Source organism: Callithrix jacchus, chromosome 10 (genome assembly GCF_049354715.1).
Source record: "Callithrix jacchus isolate 240 chromosome 10, calJac240_pri, whole genome shotgun sequence".
Lineage (NCBI taxonomy): Eukaryota > Metazoa > Chordata > Mammalia > Primates > Cebidae > Callithrix > Callithrix jacchus.
The window spans coordinates 76226200-76246421 of NC_133511.1; the positions used below are offsets into that span (position 1 = coordinate 76226200).

At 42.7% G+C, this 20222-nt stretch overlaps 1 long non-coding RNA gene across 1 annotated transcript in view; it reads left to right on the forward strand.

The window, feature by feature from the left end:
- LOC118145818 (uncharacterized) overlaps window positions 1-20222 on the forward strand; it is a 61234-nt gene that overhangs the window by 1805 nt on the left and 39207 nt on the right. The window contains exon 2 of the long non-coding RNA XR_004731303.3: window positions 1948-2081. This is a non-coding gene — a long non-coding RNA (uncharacterized LOC118145818). The remainder of the gene's footprint in view (window positions 1-1947; window positions 2082-20222) is intronic.

The window sequence follows — 20222 nt, forward strand, 5'->3', positions numbered from 1 at the left end:
TGAACTGTACAATTTTAATACATTTCCTAATGTCAAACCATCCTTATGTTGTTAATTAAACCCTCCTTGACTATCATGGATGATTTTTTTGATGTCCTTTAGTTAAATTTGCTAATTTTTTTCCAGACAATTTTCTGTCCCCATTCAAAAGTGAGACTGGTCTGTTGTTTTTTTTTCATGCGTGTGTATGTGCTGTTCTTGACGGGTTTGTTATCAGGGTTATGATAACCTTATAAAATGAACTGGGCAGCTTTTCTTCTTTGCTTTTTTGTCCAAATTCTTCTCCGCTCCTCCGGCCTGGTTAGAACAAGGCTGGCCTGTGCTCAGACCTGCTCCAGGACCTCTGGTGACCTCCAGTGTGTCCCAGCTCTCTTCTTGACCCTTGGTGGTGTTGTCTCTGGCATCTCTCTACTTCTCCTCTGGTCTGACTTCCCAATGTGTTCCCCAAGCATCCATGGCTCAACCTGAACTGGCCTCTGTGTGAACTCAAGGGAGGGGATTTCCTTGGCAGATGGAGCTTCTCCATGTGCCCCCCGCCCTGCCACTTCCTCCAAGAGCTCTCCCAGCTGTGATCCTTAGCTCCTCCTTGGGCTTCTGCCTCTAGCTCTCTGCTGCCCTCTAGCCACAACATCTGTCCTTGTCATGGCTTCCCTCAGGCAGAGGCATTGAAAATGGGACTCTGTTCTGCAGGCCCAGTACTCATAGATGTCTTGAAGCCCTTGGAAGTTCTCCAGAGTGACTGCTTTGAAGAGGGTTGTTTTGGCTGCCTCTGAAGAAAAGGGTGCCAGAATAGACCCAAAACCTGTACTCTGCCCTCAGTGAGGAACTTGAATTACATTTCTGCCAAAGGACAACTCTGAGAAGGCCTGGTGTAGCCAGGCAGGGCAGCTCTGCAAAGTCCAGAGTGGGGAAGGGATCACATTCAGTCTGAACCTTTTGCTGCTTTCCTGTCCTTCCCTGCTAGCTGAGACAATGTGTATGTCCAGCCTTTCTGTTCAACTGTCAACTGTGAAATGACCCCTGATGGTGAGGCTTGAGCTATGCATGGAATTGTCGGTCTTTAGGCTGATACCTTCCTTGCCACCCCCCGATGCCATCTAAGACCAAGGTCACGGAGAGGCACTTTTGTAAGCATGCTGTTCATCATTTAATATCACCTAGTGGTTCTGGAGTCAGGCAGATTTGCGTTTTAATTCTGGGCATGCCACTTACTAGTTCTGTGATTTCAGGCAAGTAACTCAACATCTCTGAGCCAAGTTTCCTCATCTTTAAAACAGAAAAATAATGGATATACTTGTTAAGCTGTTGTGAGATAATAATGCATATAAAGCACTTGGCCTAATCTCAACCTAGTAAGTATTCTGTAGATGTTAGTTGATATGGTTTGGCTGTGGCCTCACCCAAATCTCATCTTGAATTGTAGCTTCCATAATTCCCACATGTTGTGGGAGGGACCTGGTGGGAAGTACTTGAATCATGGGGGCAGGTTTTTCCTGTGCTGTTCTCATGATAGTGAATAAGTCTCATAAGATCTGATGGTTTTATAAAGAGCAGTTCCTTTGCACATGCTCTCTTGCCTGCCGCCATGTAAGATGAGCCTTTGCTCCTCCTTAAGCTTCTGCTGTGATTGTGAGGCCTTCCTAGCCATGTGGGACTGTGAGTTCATTAAATCTCTTTTTCTTAATAAATTACGCAGTTTTGGGTATTTCTTCATAGCAGTATGAAAATGGACTAAGACATTAGTTAAGATTATTCTTTATCCTGATTATTCTGTATCTCTCTTGAGAATCAGGGTAACTTCACTGATATTCAAGGCTCTCTTGAGGTTGGGGTCAGTTTATGAACTGTCTTTCCAGCCTTATCTCTACTACTCTGTTACACATACTCCATTAGTCAGCTAAATTTTCACCTCTTTGCCTTTGTATACGCTGTTCTCTCTACACCCAGAGCAACCTCCTCAGCATCTTTGATTGAGAATCTTCCCAACTGTCAAGGCCCAAGTTAAATATGACCTACCCCATGAAGAGTTCCTGGCTGTCCCTTCAGAGGCTCTCTCTGCCTCCTGTAGCAGCATGGCCATTGTAAGTATTTCCAGTCAAGAACTAGGTGAGATTGGCCCCTGAGAATGAATTTAATGTCAAAGGTTGTGTGATGAATGTGCTAAGTTTTTGTGGACATTCCCCCAACCCCACCCCAAGAGTTGATCTCTTAGTGCCTGAGCCTGAGATGTGCTATTGGCTCCAACATTTCTTTTATTTTTCTTTTCTTTTCTTTTTTTTTGAGGCCAAGTCTTGCTCTGTTGCCCAGGCTGGGGTACAGTGGCATGATTTCTGCTCATTGCAACCTCTGTCTCCTGGATTCAAGTGTTTCTCCCGTTTCAACCTCCTGAGTGGCTGCAATTACAGGCACACACTACCATGCCAGCTGATTTTTGCATTTTTAATAGAGATGGGGTTTCACCATGTTGGCCAGGCTGGTCTGGAACTCCTGACCTCAGGTGATCCACCTGCCTTGGCCTCCCAAAATGTTGGGATTACAGGTGTGAGCCACTACGCCCCGCCAGCTCTGGCATTTCTGTGTTGGAGGGGTTAGGAGGCATTGCGGTGGAAGGGGAAGCTAGAAGTCTTGTTTTGCATGGAAAACATGAAGATTTCATTCACACTGTATACGTTTTAGGGGTGGCTTAGGGGATGGGGTTAAGAGGTTGGGATCAGGTAGCATTGGTCCTCCTGATGAACCTGGGGAGAACAAGGCTGGCCTGTGTTCAGACCTGCTCCAGGACCTCTGTGACCCCAGCATATTCCCAGCTCTCTTCTTGATCCTTGGTGGTGTTGTCTCTGGCATTCCTAATCTGTGAGTGAGCAAATGGAGTCCTTAAGAATGACCAGTAACTAAATCAGCTCTAACCTAAGCAGTTGTTGGATGTGAGACTATGAGCAAAAGTGTGAGGTCACATGGAGTCTGTGGAGAGACAAGCCAGACTGCTACCATGCATTGTCTTATGGCCACCTCCAGATCTTTCTGTGAAAAGTCTGCTTGGGAGATGAGATATTTGGTCTGGGTTGGGTAGGCTGGGCCAGCTAGTATGGGTGCGAGCTTGAGATTCTTAGGAGTTGAGCTTCTGGTCAAAAGAGAGAGAACAGGTTTAGGCAAGAATATGGCCCAGCCCTTTCTACCAAGAACCATGGTCAGGTGGTCAGATTAGGGCTAGAAGTATACCCATCTCTGGGAAGTGGGGTGAGGGCTGCTTGCATGAATCCTACAGCTTGGGCCTTGCTTTGGAACATGTGACCTGGCGTCTGGGCATCCTCCCCCTGGATCAATGACCCAGGCCCGGGACAGAGGCCTCAAGAGATGCTTGCTCCTTTGGCCTGCTGTGTGAGGCAGCAAAGGATGAGCTGAGCCTGAGGTGGAGTGGGATCATAGGCAGAGGACCTTCCAGAGAGCATAGCTCTGGAAAAGCCTCATTTGCGAGACTCCATCTAGCCCCAGGTACCTAGCCATAGTCCCTTCCCTGTCTTTCTCTTGGAAAAGTTTGTTTTTCTCTTATACCTGGAGGAATCATGAGTGCTGCTGAAAAACATTTCCAGTTTTCCCCTCTTCCAGGAACATGATAGGACTGCAATTTTAGGCTCCATGGTAACCCTTTGTGGCCAGTGGGTTGTGAATGGAAGGGGCATGCATCATTTCTGGGCCAGAGAACTTCATTGCAATAGGAGACCCTCCAGAACGTTCTTTCCACCCACATGTGGGTGATGTTCAAATGATGGCTGCTTTATCAGCCTGGGCTCCCAAGTGAGATGTGGAGCAAACTCCCAGCCATGGACAGGTGGCACAAGAGGAAACATACCTCTGCTGTTATAAAGCACTAACCTCTGTCAGTCTGCCTCCCTGAGGATCCAGGGCTTCTGTCTATTCTCAGCTTTTACTGTCCTACAATATTGCTTTTTATTTTCCTTCAAGGCTCTGTGCCCTCTGATTTACTTCTGTCCTCTTTGATCCTGCTCTTTCTTTTCCTGGTTCTTATCTTTTACACACATATCCTTGAGTTCCAGTGCTACTTTGCCATTACTTAATTCTATCCTTAGGGCCCCTAAACTCCCCTCTTTGACTATAATGAAAGATGGGCTCCGGGCTGGGCACGGTGGCTCATGCCTGTAATCCCAGCACTTTGGGAGGCTGAGGCGGGTGGATCACGAGGTCAAGAAATCGAGACCATTCTGGTCAACATAGTGAAACCCCATCTCTACTAAAAATACAAAAAATTAGCTGGGCATGGTGGCGCGTGCCTGTAATCCCAGCTACTCGAGAGGCTGAGGCAGGAGAATTGCCTGAACCCAGGAGGCGGAGGTTGCGGTGAGCCGAGATCGCGCCATTGCACTCCAGCCTGGGTAACAAGAGCGAAACTCCGTCTCAAAAAAAAAAAAAGAAAGATGGGCTCCTTTCAGGCAAGATTGTAGAGGCTGAAGCTGAAGAGTGCAGGGGGTGTGTGGTGGCAGCTACGATGGCAACTCCCTGTGACCTCCACCTCCAGGTATTCACACTTTTGGGTAGTCCCTTCCCACCTGGTACCAGTGTAAGTCTGTGTGATCAGTAGACTATGGCAAAGTGATGGTATGTGACTTCCAAGATTAGGTTATAAATGATTGTAGTTTCTGTCTCAGTCATCCTCTCTTGGATAATTTACTCTGGGGAAGCCATGTCATAAGCTATGGAGAGTCCCATGTGGCAAAGAACTAAAGCCTCCTGCCAATCAAATCTCAGATGCCTGCAGCCCCGGCTGATTCCTTGATGGCATCCCCCAGAGAGGCTCTGAACTAGAACCACCTGCTAAGCCACTCCCACATTCCTGACCTCATAAAAAAAGCTACTAAGTTTGGAATCACTCATTATGCAGCAACAAATAACTAATACAGGGCAGGTGTTTGGGAGATTGTGTTTGGAATGTCAAAGCCCCATAGAATAACAGTGCTAGATCTTTGCTTAGTATAGGTTGTATCACTTGATCTGGGACAGATTTGGCCACCATGGCTGGTGACCTGAAGGGTTAGGCTTCCCAGATGTCTTTGTGCATGGTTGCTGAGAGCACTCCATCCAGGGGAGGAGGGGGGGATGAAATACTAACACAGATTTTTGTCTATCCCTTAGAAATCTCTCTTGACCCAATCTCAAAAGACTCACTCAAACCTATCTTGTGCTAAACAGGGAATTCTAAGTAAAAACTGAAGCCATTTTACAAAGAATGCAAAACATTGGTGCACCATCCACAGTTCTTCAGGATACTTTTGCTGGGTGTGACACACAGGGAGAGAGCCTACATGACATAGGGAAGGTTACACACATCTGTGGTGGTACTGAGTGCAAAGAGCAGTATCAGAAACTAGGGCCCTACAGGGTAGCAGATGCCCTAGAAAGAGATTTGCTCATGGGCAAAGGTAACTCCTGTAAGACGCATTCCACAGGAGTGAAAGCCTAAGTTATTAAAGGGGAACATTAGCTGGTGAAATTAGATCTATTACTGTTAAAGCATCTTCACTCATGCTGGCAGGCCTGCAGGGATTGGGAAAATTTTGGGTCCAATAACAGCAACAAATATTATATTTCTACTTATTAAGCACTTACCACTAGGGTAGGGAGGTTGGGAGATGTTGTCTAAAGGATACGAGAATTCAGTTAGACGGGGGAACAGATTCAGCAGATCATTGAGCAACGATGTGACTGTAGTTAATGACAATGTGTTGTAACTTGAAAACTGCTAAGGGAATAGATTTAAATGTTCTCACCAGGAAAAAATGATAGGTGCGTGACTTCAAAAAGTTCATGGAAAAATGGAATTTAAAAATTACAATACAAAATATAAACTTGATTTCTCAGTATAGGCTCCATCAAGTTCAAGACCCTGTTGTAATTGATGTTAGCAGCCATTTAGTTCATTCCTAAAGAACTGAGGGTCCTGGGAACGTAGCCATGTCAATTCAGTCTTCTTCACATTATTAACTGAAGAAAATGGGTGTCTTTTAAAGACTTTTTAAGATTAGGAAACAAAAAAGAAGTCAGAGGAGCCAAATCAGGACTTAAGGTGGATGTGTAATTATTTTCCACCAAAACACTGTCAAAATTGCCCTTGTTTGATGAAAGGAATGATTAGGAGATCAATCCAAGATGGCCGACCACTAACAGCTCAGGATCGTAGCTCCCACTGAAAGCTCAGAGAACGAGACGATGCCACATCATTAGACGAATTTTTGTCACTCACCGATTAGCCGATTCCCAGTGGAGGAGCCCCATGGGTCACCAGCGCGACTCTTGTGGCCGCCGCAGCGGTTTTGCCGGTGTCTCGGCGCAGCAGCTCTTCATGCAGAGCCAACGGGACTGCTTCCCCTACTGACCGGAGTTTGGAGCTCCGGGAAGTCAGAGCCACTTGTTGCGGACTCAAGAGGGAAGCCAGACCAGAGATTCCCGGGCAGAAGAGCATCATCATTCTCACCGCTGCTATTTAGGCTGCCACAGTGGGTTGCTCGGATCCCAGCACTGGGAATCAATAAGTCGGACGTCGACTCAGAAAACTAATTAGAAAGGCGGTTCATCTACAATGAAGGGAAAAAAACAGCCTAAGAAGGCCGAGTATACTCAAAATCAGAACCCATCAGCAACGGAACAAGCCCTGTTGGAAAAGGACTCATCAGCAACCGAACAAGCCCTGATGGAAAAGGACTCATCAGTAACGGAACAAGCCCTGATGGAAAAGGACTGTGTTCCATTATCTGAAGTAGGCTTTAAAAGGTGGATGATAAGAAACTTCTGGGAGTTAAAGGAACTTGTTCTAACCCAATGTAAAGAAACTAAGAACTTGGAAAAAAGGTTAGATGAAATGTTGAAAAGAATAGACAATATAGAGAGGAATACAAATGAACTTATGGAGTTGAAAAATACAACACGAGAACTTAGTGAAATATGTACAAGCTTAAACAGCCGAATGGATCAAGCAGAAGAAAGGGTATCAGAGGTCAAAGACCAACTTAATGAAACAAAACGACAAGACAAGAATAGAGAAAAAAGGATGAAAAGGAATGAGCAAAGTCTCCAAGCAATATGGGACTATGTGAAAAGACCTAATATACGCTTGATTGGTGTACCTGAATGTGATGGAGAGAATGAATTCAAGCTGGAAAATACTCTCCAGGACATTATCCAAGAAAATTTTCCTAATTTAGCAAAGCAGGACACTATTCAACCCCAGGCAATACAGCGAACACCACAAAGATATTCCTCAAGAAGACCAACCCCAAGGCACATAATCGTTAGATTCACCAAGATCGAAACGAAGGAGAAAATATTAAGGGAAGCCAGAGAAAAAGATCAAGTTACCCATAAAGGTAAGCCTATTAGGCTTACAGCAGATCTCTCAATGGAAACCCTACAAGCTAGAAGAGAGTGGGGACCAATATTCAATATACTTAATCAACAGAACTTTCAGCCCAGAATTTCATATCCTGCCAATTTAAGCTTTACATTTGAAGGAAAAATAAAATCTTTTAGGAACAAGCAAGTACTCAGAGATTTTATTACCACCAGGCCTGCTTTACAAGAACTTCTGAAAGAAGCATTATACACAGAAAGGAACAACCAGTATGACCCTTTCTAAAAATACACCAAAAAGTAAAGAGCATTAACATAAAGAAGAATTTTTATCAACGAAAGGACAAAATAGCCAGTTAATATCAAATGGCAGCAACCCTAAATTTAAATCGACCAAATCTCCCAATCAAAAGATACAGACAAAATCTAACGGTATATCCAAAGATATACATAGACTCAAAATAAAGGGTTGGAAAAAAAAACGTACCAACCAAATGGAGAGCAAAAATAAATAAATAAAAAGCAGGAGTTGCAATTTTCACATTTGACAAAATAGATTTCAAAGCTACAAGGATACAAGGGTAAAAGGATTCATGTAATAATAAGAGATCTTAACACCCAGATACATAAGACCCATAATGAAATTTAGATTCAATGAGACAGAAAATTGATAACGATATCTGGGACTGGAACTAAGATCCAGAACAAATAAATTCAATAGAGCTCTCCATTTTAAACACACAAAATATACATTATCCACAAAATCTAACGATATATCTAAAGATATACAAAGACTCAAAACAAGGGGATGGAAAAAAACTCACCAACCAAATGGAGAGCAAAAATAAATAAATAAAAAGTGGAGTTGCAATTCTCACACTTAATAAAATAGATTTCAAAGCTACAAGGATGCAAGGGTAAAAGGATTAATGTAATAATAAGAGATCTTAACACCCAGATACATAAGACACATAATGAGATTTAGATTCAACGAGACAACAAATTGATAACGATATCCAGGACTTGAACTCAGAGCCAGAACAAATAAACACAATAGAGGTCTCCATTTTAAACACATAAAATATGCATTAACCACTTTAAACACTCAAAATATTGATCGGCCATTATTGAAACCCATATTGAAACCCATTCTAGGAATGAAGTAATATTCCTTTTTCCCTCTTTTTCTTTTTTCCCCTTCTTTTTCTCTTTTTCCCTCTAAAAAAAAAAAAAGAAACACATAAAATATCTAGGTTTTAGCTCTGATTATATTTGTTTGTTTTGGGACGGAGTCTTGCTCTGTTGCCAGGCTGGAATGCAGTGGCGTGATCTCGGCTCACTGCAACCTCAGCCTCCTGGGTTCAAGCGATTTCCCTGCCAAAAAAAAAAAAAAAAAAAAAAAAAAAAAAAAAAAAAAAAAAAAAAAAAGAAAGGAATGATTAGGAGCATTGTCGCGGTGGAGAAGGACTCTCTGGTGAAGCTTTCCGGACATTTTTCTACTAAAGTTTTGACTAACTTTCTCAAAACACTTTCATACTTAGCAGATGTTATCATTCTTTGGCCCTCCAGAATGTCAACAAGCAAAATGCCTTGAGCAGCCCAAAACACTGTTGCCATGATTTTTGCTTTTGACCTGTCCACTTTTGCTGTGAGTGGACCACTGCCACCCCTCGGTAGCCATTGCTTTGATTGTGCTTTGTCTTTAGGATAATACTGGTAAAGCCACCTCTCATCTCCCATTATGATTCTTCAAAGAAATGCTTCAGGACCTTGATCCCACTTATTTAAACTTTCCATGGAAAGCTCTGCTCTTGTCTGCAGCTGATCTGGGTGCAATGGTTTTGGCGTCTATTGAGTGGAAAGTTTGCTCAACTTTAATTTTTCAGCCAGAATTGTGTAAGCAGAACCAATTGAAATGTCTGTGGTGTTAGTTATTTTTTGTGTGTGTATGCTGGTAATTGTCAGTCCTCTTTAATTAGGGCACAAATGAGATGATTCTTTTCCTCACAAATTGATGTGGATGAGTGGCCACTGCAGGCTTCATCATCAACATTGTCTCATCCCTTTCTAAAATGAGGCATCCCTTTGCAAACTGCCAATTTATTTGTGGCATTGTCCCTATAAACTTTTTAAAAGCATCAGTGATTTTATCATTCTTCTACCCAAGCTTCACCATAAATTTGAAGTTTCTTTTTCAATTTTAGCAGAATTCATGTTGCTCTGATAGAGACTCTTTTCAAACTCATGTCTTAGCCTTCTTAGTGCCTGAAACTAGATCCTGTTCATACATGTTATAGCACGTCAGTATGAGTTTATATTGGTGTAGAAAAAATTTTAAATCCATGCATAGTTTTTTTAATAAGACGTATTTTTCACAAATTTTTGAAGTCTCTTTATATGTGAGATAATGGTTATGTTAATTTTTAGTCTTTCCACAATGCATCCATGATCAAATATCATGGATACAAATGTATACATTTTTCTTTGTCAATTACATAAAAAAATAGAAGTTCAAAGAGTGGACATATTATGAAGTATAGTACATTGCAAGGTAGAAATGAATTTGAGAAATTTAACTTGGGATAAAAAGCACTTACCATATGACTATTTGAAACTGTTTACCACTTGAGAATAAATAGTTCATGGACATCATCTTTTTCAAGCTTTGAAATAATCTATAAGATAGATATTATTCCCATTTTTCAGATGAGGAACCTGACATTACATAACTTGCTTCTTCCAAGTGCCTCCTCCAAAGGTCAAAGCTGGGGTCATACAGGTGGGTGCTTACCATTCATAAAGGCACAGTCCTTTGCTGTCCCCATATGATGTGAAGAGTCCAACTCTTGTGTTGTGAACACAAGTAGATCGGTTCCTTTTTGCGACTGGTTTCCTGGAAGGGAGCCCATGCCATTGCCTGGCCCAAGACTCTTGGCTGCAGGGAGCTGACCTGCTTTTATCCACGGAGTCAGCAAAATGTGCAGATAATTTATAATGGTCATTGGTAGAGTGCATTTGAGGTCAAGTATGAGCCTCCTGCACTTCAGCTCTATACAGATCTGTGCAGGAGCAAAGAGGAGTCAAATTTCTGGAAGCAATCTAGCCATAACAAATGAAGACTGTGTTGCTTCAAGACTTTTAGGTAAGTGCTAAAGGGAAGAACAACAATGTGAGCATACTTCACACTATTGAACTGTACACTTAAGAATGGTTAAGATAGTAAATTTTCCATTGTGTGTGTGGCTTTTTTGCCACAGTTAAAAATAAAAAGGAGTTGATCTCCTTTTATGTTTTTACTTTTAATTGTGGAAAAATGATGATCTACATCCTGCACAGCTATAGATCAGATCAATTACTGATAATTCTCCACATTTATCAGTTGGTAAATGGGACCTGTAAAGGAAGTGTGGGTCTGTGTGGGATATAGATCATCAAGATGGAGAAGTAGGGGAGCAGATGTACAGTCAGAGCAGGCAGAGGTAGACCATAAAAGGCTGTCACAGAAACTCTACCTGTAGCCAGTTTCATTTTGATGAGGGGGATTGGCAGTTAACCTCAGGCCCCTAGGCCATGATTGTACTTTATTTGAAGTCACTGTATATGTGTATGCATGTATATATATATACATGCATGTATGTGTATATATGTATAGCCTATATATACACATGTAACTATATATATGTGTATGTACATGTATATACACACATATACATACATATAAATGTATATGCATATATGCATACATGTGTATATATATGTATGTTTGTAGATGCATGCATGTATATCTATATGTATGTATAATTAACAACAGTATTACATGGTTAATATCATAGGTGGATTTTAGGCCTTTCAAATAATTCTTTTGTCAGCTTCACAAAGTCCTGGATCATAGTCTTTCAGGTTTGTTCAGGAGGGAGGTCTGAATGAATGGACCTGTTGGCATTGTAGTCATTACTCCTGGCCCAACTGGAAGTCCTGGATCAGCTGTCTCTGTCTGTCTGGGCTACACATTAGACCAGAAGCACCGCACAGAAAGTCCGCAAGGCAGAAATATTACCACAATTCTGATTATCTAATGGGAAGATCCAGCCTCTATTCTCTTGACCAGACCTAGCTACAGGCTCCCTGGGAGATGGAACCCTAATCCATCTCTCAGAGAGAAACCCTGCCAGTGACAAGGTAAGTGACAAGACTGGGAACAAGTTTAGAAATCTTGGCTTCTTGTGAAAAGAATGAGCTTCGGATGCTAGGGGTGGAGCAGTGGGGAGAGACACTGTGGCTCTTGCTTTTTGCTTACGGAGAAATGGAAGACCTTTCAAGAAACAGGTCTTGACCTAGAGGTATGAAACTAGAGTGGCAACTGATTCCCAGACCTATAGAGCTCTCTCCTCTTTTTGAAGGTTCTGGAATACTATTTAAGAGTATCCCTTCTGCCTAGCCAACTTTCCTCCCTCTAGACCAGGGAGGACCCTCTCTTTGACCTTTCACCATGTAATGCCTAGCACGGGACTTAGAGGGGCTCCTGCTACATCCCACGGTGAGTGCAGACAGCCCCATCCAATACCTTTTTCATTCCTCTTAGCTTAGTATACAAGAGTCTTTTCCCCTAGTTTATAATCTCCCATAAGGGCTGATACCATGTCTTATTCACCTTGGGAGCTTCCGTAGCTTCTCCTTCCCTCCCCCTTTCCACGTGCCTTGAATACAATAGAGGATGCCAGCAACATTTGTTAAAAAACACATCCCCAGATGCTTCTCCAGACAGTACTATCTTCTTTTTGCCCTACAAACCAACTGCCGTGGGTTTAAAACTTTGTGTTGTTGGCCAAGGGTTCTGAAACTGCAGTTTGTCTTAATCTGTGGTCTCAGATTCTTGCTTGATTGCTCTCTTTCTGGAAACCTCCCAGATAAATCACAGCCAGTCATATCCGTACTGCACCTCTCTCCAGAATAGTCAGCATGAGGGCAGAGGTAGAAGGGCCTTGAGAGAGCATCCAGGAAGCCCTTGTATTACATATGGGAAAGCAAAACCCCTGAGAAGAGAAGGGACTTGCCCGAGGTCATGGTTTTGAGTCAGGGCCAGAAATCAGCTTTTCTGTTTCCCATAGCCCCCAGGGCTCCTAATGCTGGCCTGGTGTTTTCTTTACACTGGCTGAGTTTTTAAAAGGCTTTTTTCTGGCCCTCACTTTTCAGGTATCACATCCAGAGAGGCAGGTTGGTAGCTCAGCTAGCCAAAGGGTGTCTGTTCCAGGGGAGAGCAAGTGTTGAGAACCTGAGAAAAGAGAGCTGGCCCAAAGGAGTGGAGACAACAGTCAATGGCCCTCATGGTATTCTGTCCATGCAATGAAGTCTACTGTGAAATTGTCATTTGATGACAAACCTTATAAACGAATAGTGTCTTGCTGTAACTCACCCTGAACATGGACTTGGTTAAGTGTTCATGGCCGCTGGAATTCCCTGCCCACCCCATCTAACTGTCTTCTGGCAGGAGGATTATTTTGTTTTTGTGGCCTCATGGTAATGTTTTTCTCATCAGCAGAGGCTGGTTCCTGCCCAAGCTCTGACCAAGGCCACTGGCTGCATGCCATAGTGAGGGCTGGAGGAGAAGATAATAATGCTGCTTTTCAAAGCCCTTTCCCAAGCACTGCTTACTTGATCCTCAGTGAAGCCCTGGGTGACAGGCATGGAAGTTCCTTATTAGTCCCTAGCTTATGGAAGACATGATGTCTCGGAGAAAATGAGTGATTAACCCAAGGGCAAGTAGCTTGATGAGTTTTGAGGTCAAGGAAACAGTGTTCAAATTCCATCTCTGCTACTTACTGTGACTATTTGAGGTTTATAACTCACTAGTGTGGGAACTTGAATGTGACTCAATAGCTCTGCCTCAGTTTCCTCACTTTTAAATTAAGAATATAGTACATCTTTCATTGAGATGTTGGGAGATTAAATAAGCCAATATATGTAAACTAGTAGAGCCTGTGCTTGGCAGGCAGTGAGTGGTAATGTTAGAAATGGTTGCCATTATTATTATCTTTTGGCGACAAAGTCTTGCTCTGTCACCCAGGCTGGAGTGCAGTGGCATGATCTCAGCTCACCTCTGTCTCCCAGGTTCAAGTGATTCTCTTGCTTCAGCCTCCCAGGTAGCTGGGACTACAGGTGCCCGCTGCCACACCCGGCTAATTTTTCTATTTTTAGTAGAGTCGAGGTTTCACTATGTTGTCCAGACTTTTCTCGAACTCCTGATCTTGTGATTAGCCTGCCTTAGCCTCCCAAAGTGCTGGGATTACAGGCCTGAGCCACTGCGCCCCGCCAATTATTGCTATTATTATCAAGTCTGTCTCTGCTGTGAGACAGGACAAGCTTCCCCGGAGCTCATATAAAGGTTCCTCCAGGGGATCTCTAAGAAGATAGATTTCAAAAGTCATAGCATTGCAGAAGTCTCAGTGATAATCCAGTTTGTCTATTCATTTGATTTTATGATTATTTTTCTGATCTGACCTTTGATGATAATCACACACAAGTATTAGATGCATGGTAATTAGGTGCATTGACACTATTATTATGATTATGCAGCCAAATAAAATTGTTACTTTTTCTCTTTTTTTATTATTTGGTGTCTATAAATATAGACATCCATATTATCACATTTCTCCATGACATGCACCATTTCATCTTGATCACATGCACTGACAATGACTCACATTAAGAGGTAAAAATAGAAAAAAGAACAGTATTACTCATAATATTTGGGAAGTATGGGAAGGGAGGAAACGGAAGTGTAAGAATGGTAATTTCCTTTTCTTTTATAGCAGCCAGTCAGTTGATATTGCCTAAAATTGAAGCATGTAAAAAAGTTTATTCCTGGCCAGGTACGGTGGCTCACACCTATAATCCCAGCACTTTGGGAGGCCAAGGCGGGTGGATCACTAGGTCAAGACATCGAGACCATCCTGGTCAACATGGTGAAACCCCGTCTCTACTAAAAATACAAAACTTAGCTGGGCATGGTGGCGCAGCCTGCAGTTCCAGCTACTTGGGAGGCTGAGGTAGGAGAATTGCTTCAACCCAGGAGGTGGAGGTTGCAGTGAGCCAAGATCACGCCATTGCACTCCAGCCTGGGTAATAAGAGCGAAATTCGGTCTCAAAAAAAAAAAAAGTTTCAGTCTCTGTATATTTTTCATAATATATTTTCTTTTTTTTTTTTTTTTTGGGGGGTGGGGAGGAAGGCAGGAAGGGAGGGAAGAAGGACGGTAGGGAGGAAGGAAGGGATTAAGGAAGAAAGGAAGGAAGGGAGGACGCGGGGAGGGAGGGAAGAAGGACGGTAGGGAGGAAGGAAGGGATGAAGGAAGGAAGGAAGGAAGGGAGGAATCGGGGAGGGAGGGAGGGAGGGAGGGAGGGAAGGGAAGGAAGGAAATCAAGCAATGAGAGAGACATTGCCGACCTGGATCTAGAGGTTTACAAGTTGATTTCTTTTTTTTTTTTTGAGAGAAGGAAAGAAAAAAAAAATAAGTAAAGGAGAGGAAGAAAGAGGAAGAGAAAGAGGGAGAGTAAATGGAAATATTGCTTTATTTTGAAAAAAATTGAGTATTAATAATGGCCAATCAATGTTTCATTTAAACTTATGGGTAGGTGTGATGTGGTATTGACAAGAATGTATATTTTGTGTATTTGAAGTGGAGAGCTCTATGAATATTTATTAAGTTTACTTGTTCCGGATCTGAGTTCGAGTCCTTGATATCCTTATTAATTTTCTGTCTCATTGAATCTAAGTCTCGTATCTGGGTGTTAGGATCGTTAGCTCTTGTTGTTGCATTGATCCTTTTACCACTATATCTTTGTTGCTTTAAAATCTATTTTCTCCGATACGAGAATTGCAACTCCTGCTATTTATTTATTTATTATTTATTTTTGCTCTCCATTTGGTTGGTAAATCTTTCTCCATCCCTTTGTTTTGAGTCTTTGTGTATCCTTGCATGTGAAACAGGTCTGGATGTAAAATGCCATTGGGTTTTGGCTGTGTCTTTTGATTGGGGGATTTAGTCAATTTAAATTTAGGGTTACTGCCATTTGATGTTGACTGGCTGTTTTATCCATTCGTTGGTGTAAATTCTTCTTTATGTTGGTGCTCTTTACTTTTTGGTGTATTTTTAGAAAGGCTAATACTGGTTGTTTCTTTCTGTGTGTAATGCTTCTTTCAGAAGCTCTTGTAAAGCAGACCTGGTGGTAATAAAATCTCTGAGTTCTTGCTTGTTCATAAAAGATTTTATTTTTCCTTCAGTTGTGAAGCTTAGTTTGGCTGGATATGAAATTCTGGGCTGAAGGTTCTGTTCTTTGAGAATGTTGAATATTGGCCCCCACTCTCTTCTGGCTTGTAGAGTTTCTGCTGAGAGATCTGCTGTAAGTCTGATAAGCTTGCCTTTGCGGGTAACATGACCTTTCTCTCTGGCTGCCCTTAGTATTTTCTCCTTTGTTTCAACCCTGGTGAATCTAACGATTATGTGCCTTGGGGTTGCTCTTCTTGAGGAATATCTTTGTGGTGTTCTCTGTATTACCTGGGGTTGAATATTGACCTGCTTTGCTAGTTTAGGAAAATTTTCCTGAATAATATCCTGAAGGGTATTTTCCAGCTTGGATTCATTCTCTCCGTCGCATTCAGGTACACCTATCAAACGTAAATTTGGTCTTTTCACATAGTCCCATATTTCTTGGAGACTTTGCTCATTCCTTTTTATCCTTTTTTCTCTAATCTTTTCTTCATGTTTTATTTCATTAAGTTGGACTTTGACCTCTGATATCCCTTCTTCTGCTTGAACAATTCGAGTGTTTAAACCTGTGCATACTTCTCGGAGTTCCTGTATTGCATTCTTTAATTCCATTAATTCACTCATACTCCGCTCTAAGTTGTCTATTCTCAATAGTATTTCATCAAACCTTTTTTCAAAGTTCCTAGTTTCTTTACGTTGGGCTAAAACATGGTCTTTTAACTCACCGAAGTTTCTTATTATCCATTCCTTGAAGAGTGATTCTGTCATTGGGATGCGCTCCTTCTCCATCAAGCTTTGTTCCATTGTTGATGTGGAACTGTGATCATCTTTAGAGGGAGAGGCGTTCTGATTTTGAGTATTCTCAGCTTTTTTACGCTGGTTTCTTCCCGTCATTGTAATTTATCCTCCTGTCGTCTTTGAAATTACCAACTTTCAGATTAGGTCTCTTGAGTGGGCGTCCAGGTTGTTAGTTCCCAGGGCCAGAGCAGCGGCGTTAAAAATGAGGGTGCTTTTCTGCCCAGGATTCTCCTGTCGGGCTTCCTTCTTGTGTCGGTAGTAGGCGACTCTGCCTTCCCGGGGCTCCAAACCTCGGTCAGAAGGGGAACCGGTCCTGTTTACTCTGCGCCGAGCGCTGCCGTGCCAAGGTGCCGTCACAGCCGCTGCCAGGCTCTGGTGTCCTGCTGGGGACCCGGGCCGGTCCTCCGAACCTGTTTACTTTGCTCTGAGAGCTGCCGCGCCAAGGTGCCAGCGGAACCGCTGCACCGGCCACGAGAGTCGCGCTGGCCACCCATGTGTTTCCTCCACTGGGGGATCTCCTGCTCCGTGAGCGACCAGAATTTGTCTGAAAGTGTGGCGTCCTCTAGTTCTCCGCGCCTTCCCTGAGAGCTGCAATCCCGGGATGTTAGCGATCGGCCATCTTGGATCGTTCTCTAATATATTTTCTTAAATGTAGCAGTACAACATCTTTGAGAAATACTGTCTCCTTTGGGCCAGGGGCAGTGGCTCATGCCTGTAATACCAGAACATGCTTGTCTTCTCTCAAATTCAAGAAAAATTAAATTTTATACATTTTATTAAATAGCATGTAAGATATGATCTCTTTCTAAACCACTTCTTATATTCATCTCTCCATACATCCATTCTCTCTCCTTTCTTAGTTACCTATCCATCCTTCTCTCTGCAAATAAGGAGAGTGATATCTGCAACAATGTTCATTTTGTCAGCCATGGTTATCTGGTGGTGATGGGATACTGAAGATTTAAAAAAATTTAATTTGTGCTCTACAATATTGTTTGAATTTTTATAATAAGCATGTATCATGTTTATAAAAATAAAATATTACCTTAAAAAACAGAGGGAGACAATGCTTCTGGATTTTCCCCCAGGAAATCCAGGGGGGTTTCCTTGCTTTTTCTGCCCTTCCTCACTCTATATATTCCAGGACCAAGGCTTTCAGGTTCATCTGATACCCCAATACCCATGATTGTTCCAGAGGCCTTTGCTTCCAGAACTTGGGAGTCCTTAGTGCTGGGGAACTTGAGTGCTGGAAATTTTTTGCAAGGAGGCTGTGGATACCCTGGCAGGGAAACATCCAACTGAGGAGAGGAGGAAAGATGGCCAGAGGACAGTGAGACAGCAAAAGGGCTGTGAGTCCTGGGATTTCTCATCTTACATATGAGGAGAGACAGCTTATAGGGGAAGAGTGACTTTTTCAGAGTCAGCCAGCCTGCCACATGCATCAGAGGCAATCAGTTGTCCCTTCAAAGGCATTCAGTACTTTTATTCAAGCCCCATGAGTAAGGAGAGGTGCTAGGGCTTCAGGTCCTTATTCTTGGTACAGAAAGGGAGAAGGAAGGCAATGTTAGAGTGTGGGAGGGGGATTGGGACTGCAACCTCTCCCTTTTCAGCAGTCAGTCTTGTTTTCCTATTAGATCTTCTAGAATTAGCATCTGTAGGAAATTCAAGACCCCCTGGAGGCATCTATAGCATCCATCACACAGAATGTTTAGAATCAGAGTAAAGGAATCCTGGCAGATATTGTATCTGGATTTGAGCAAAGTGGAGAACATTCAGAACGCTCTGGGGGCCAATTCTTGTCTTTCCTACTCCAACTGGGGGCATAGCCTATGTTTCCCTAAACTCTCACAATATTTTATATATATATATATATATATATATATATTTTTTTTTTTTTTTTCTGGGAATGTGGTGGTGGTAGGAGTGTGGAGTGGACTTTTTCACAACTGTTGAGGACGATCCCCATCTAAACTCCAGGAAATTGTCAGCACCTCCCTGGTGGACAGCTCCCCAACAGGAGAGAATCTCCCCATCTCAATGGGGCCCATGGGCCACTGGTGTTCTGGGAACAATGACTTGTCTTTCACTTGTTCTTCTTCCTATCTTAAAAAAGTTCAGTTTGTTCCTCTTTCTATCTTAAAAAAATTCTTAAAAAAAAGAATGAAAGAGGTTTCATTCTTTAAGATACACAATGTATATAAAGGAATATTGAGTTGGTCAAAATAAAGGACCTTTGGCTAAATATAAAAGCCTAAGTAATTGAATTAGAAACAGCTCAAGGATGGGTGTGTGTCACAGATCAGGAATCTTTTATAACAGGATTTTCAGAACCAAATCAACATCAAGAACACATCGTCTTGCAAAAATTGTTTTGGGCTATTTCCCAGTATTAATGCAATATGGGAGAGGTTAGTTGGACACAGAAATCTTAGAATTCCATGGATATTTTAATGGTTTAAGGCTAAAGTTCAGCATATTTGGAATCTGGGCTGTTCCCAGAAAATCCAGAGTTATGCTTTTTGTGCTCATAACCAATAGTCTAGATGACTCAGGTAGAAGAGAGCAGTCTAACAGGAAATGGAGGTCCTGGCATTGTGAATGCTTTGGAAACTAAAATACTAGAGGGTACACAAGTTTTCCTCCAGTAAAAGGAGGAAGTATAAAAGAGGGAGCACAAATGTTTGAAAAATGGTGAAGCCATCTGTTATTGCTTCCCTTAACAGAAGTGGAACACTGCCACCAGAGCCTATAAGAAGGTATGGTGCAGGTCAGGTGCTGGCAAGAGAGGTTGGTAGACTTCCATTAGGCTCTTTATGAATCAGCTTTTACCTTGGAACATCTCCTTGGTCCAGAGCCTGGTTCTCATCTTGGCAGGCTTGGAAACACACATTTTTCAACACTGAGGGTGTCTCTATCTCACTCCGAATAGGGTTTCATTGTCTGAGCTAGCAAGTGCTTATTGTGTAAGCTACTTGCTAAGTATTTGTTGATGATGAGAAGCAAAACTGCTTGGGGACTAGGCATTTGCTGCCTCTACTCAGCATCCCCCACCCCCGCCCCACTTTTTTAAATGGAAAACCATCCAGGAAACCAGATCATCACCAGAAGATTGCTTGGTGAGCTTGGAATCAGATTTAGGGGTGATAGTTTTATGATGGTGGGATTTGATGGTAACAGGTTCTAATCAGGTGTTCCCCCCATGCCTGGGATGGGGGAAGGCCTGCCATTGAGGCTGGGTAGGTTAAGGCCTTGGGTCAAGGGACTGCCCTTCTTTGGGTTCCTCCAGAAGCAGACCCTGAAACAAGGATTTGAGCACAAACAGTTTAATTGGGAAGTGGTTCCAGGAAATAGTGGTAGCAGAGTGAAATGAAATGGGGAAAGGAAGGAAGCCAACACAGGTGTGTTAACAAACAAGTTAACGCTGTGGGCAACTGAAGCTCAGTCTCACTGGAGAGTGGGAGACAGTGTACAATGTGTATCTCCATATTAATCCAACGGAGGGTCAGAGACCTTTTTTTTTTTTTTCTGAGACGGAGGTCTCACTCTGTTACCCAAGCCAGAGTGCAGTGGCATGATCTCAGCTCACTGCAACCTCTGGCTCCCATGTTCAGGTGATTCTCCTGCCTCAGCCTCCTGAGTAGCTGGGATTACAGGCATGCGTCACCACACCTGGCTAATTTTTGTATTTTTAGTAGAGATGGGGTTTCACCATGTTGGCCAGGATGGTCATGAACTCCTGACCTCAAGTGATCCACTCACCTCAGCCTCCCAGTGTGCTGGGATTACAGGTGTGGACCACTG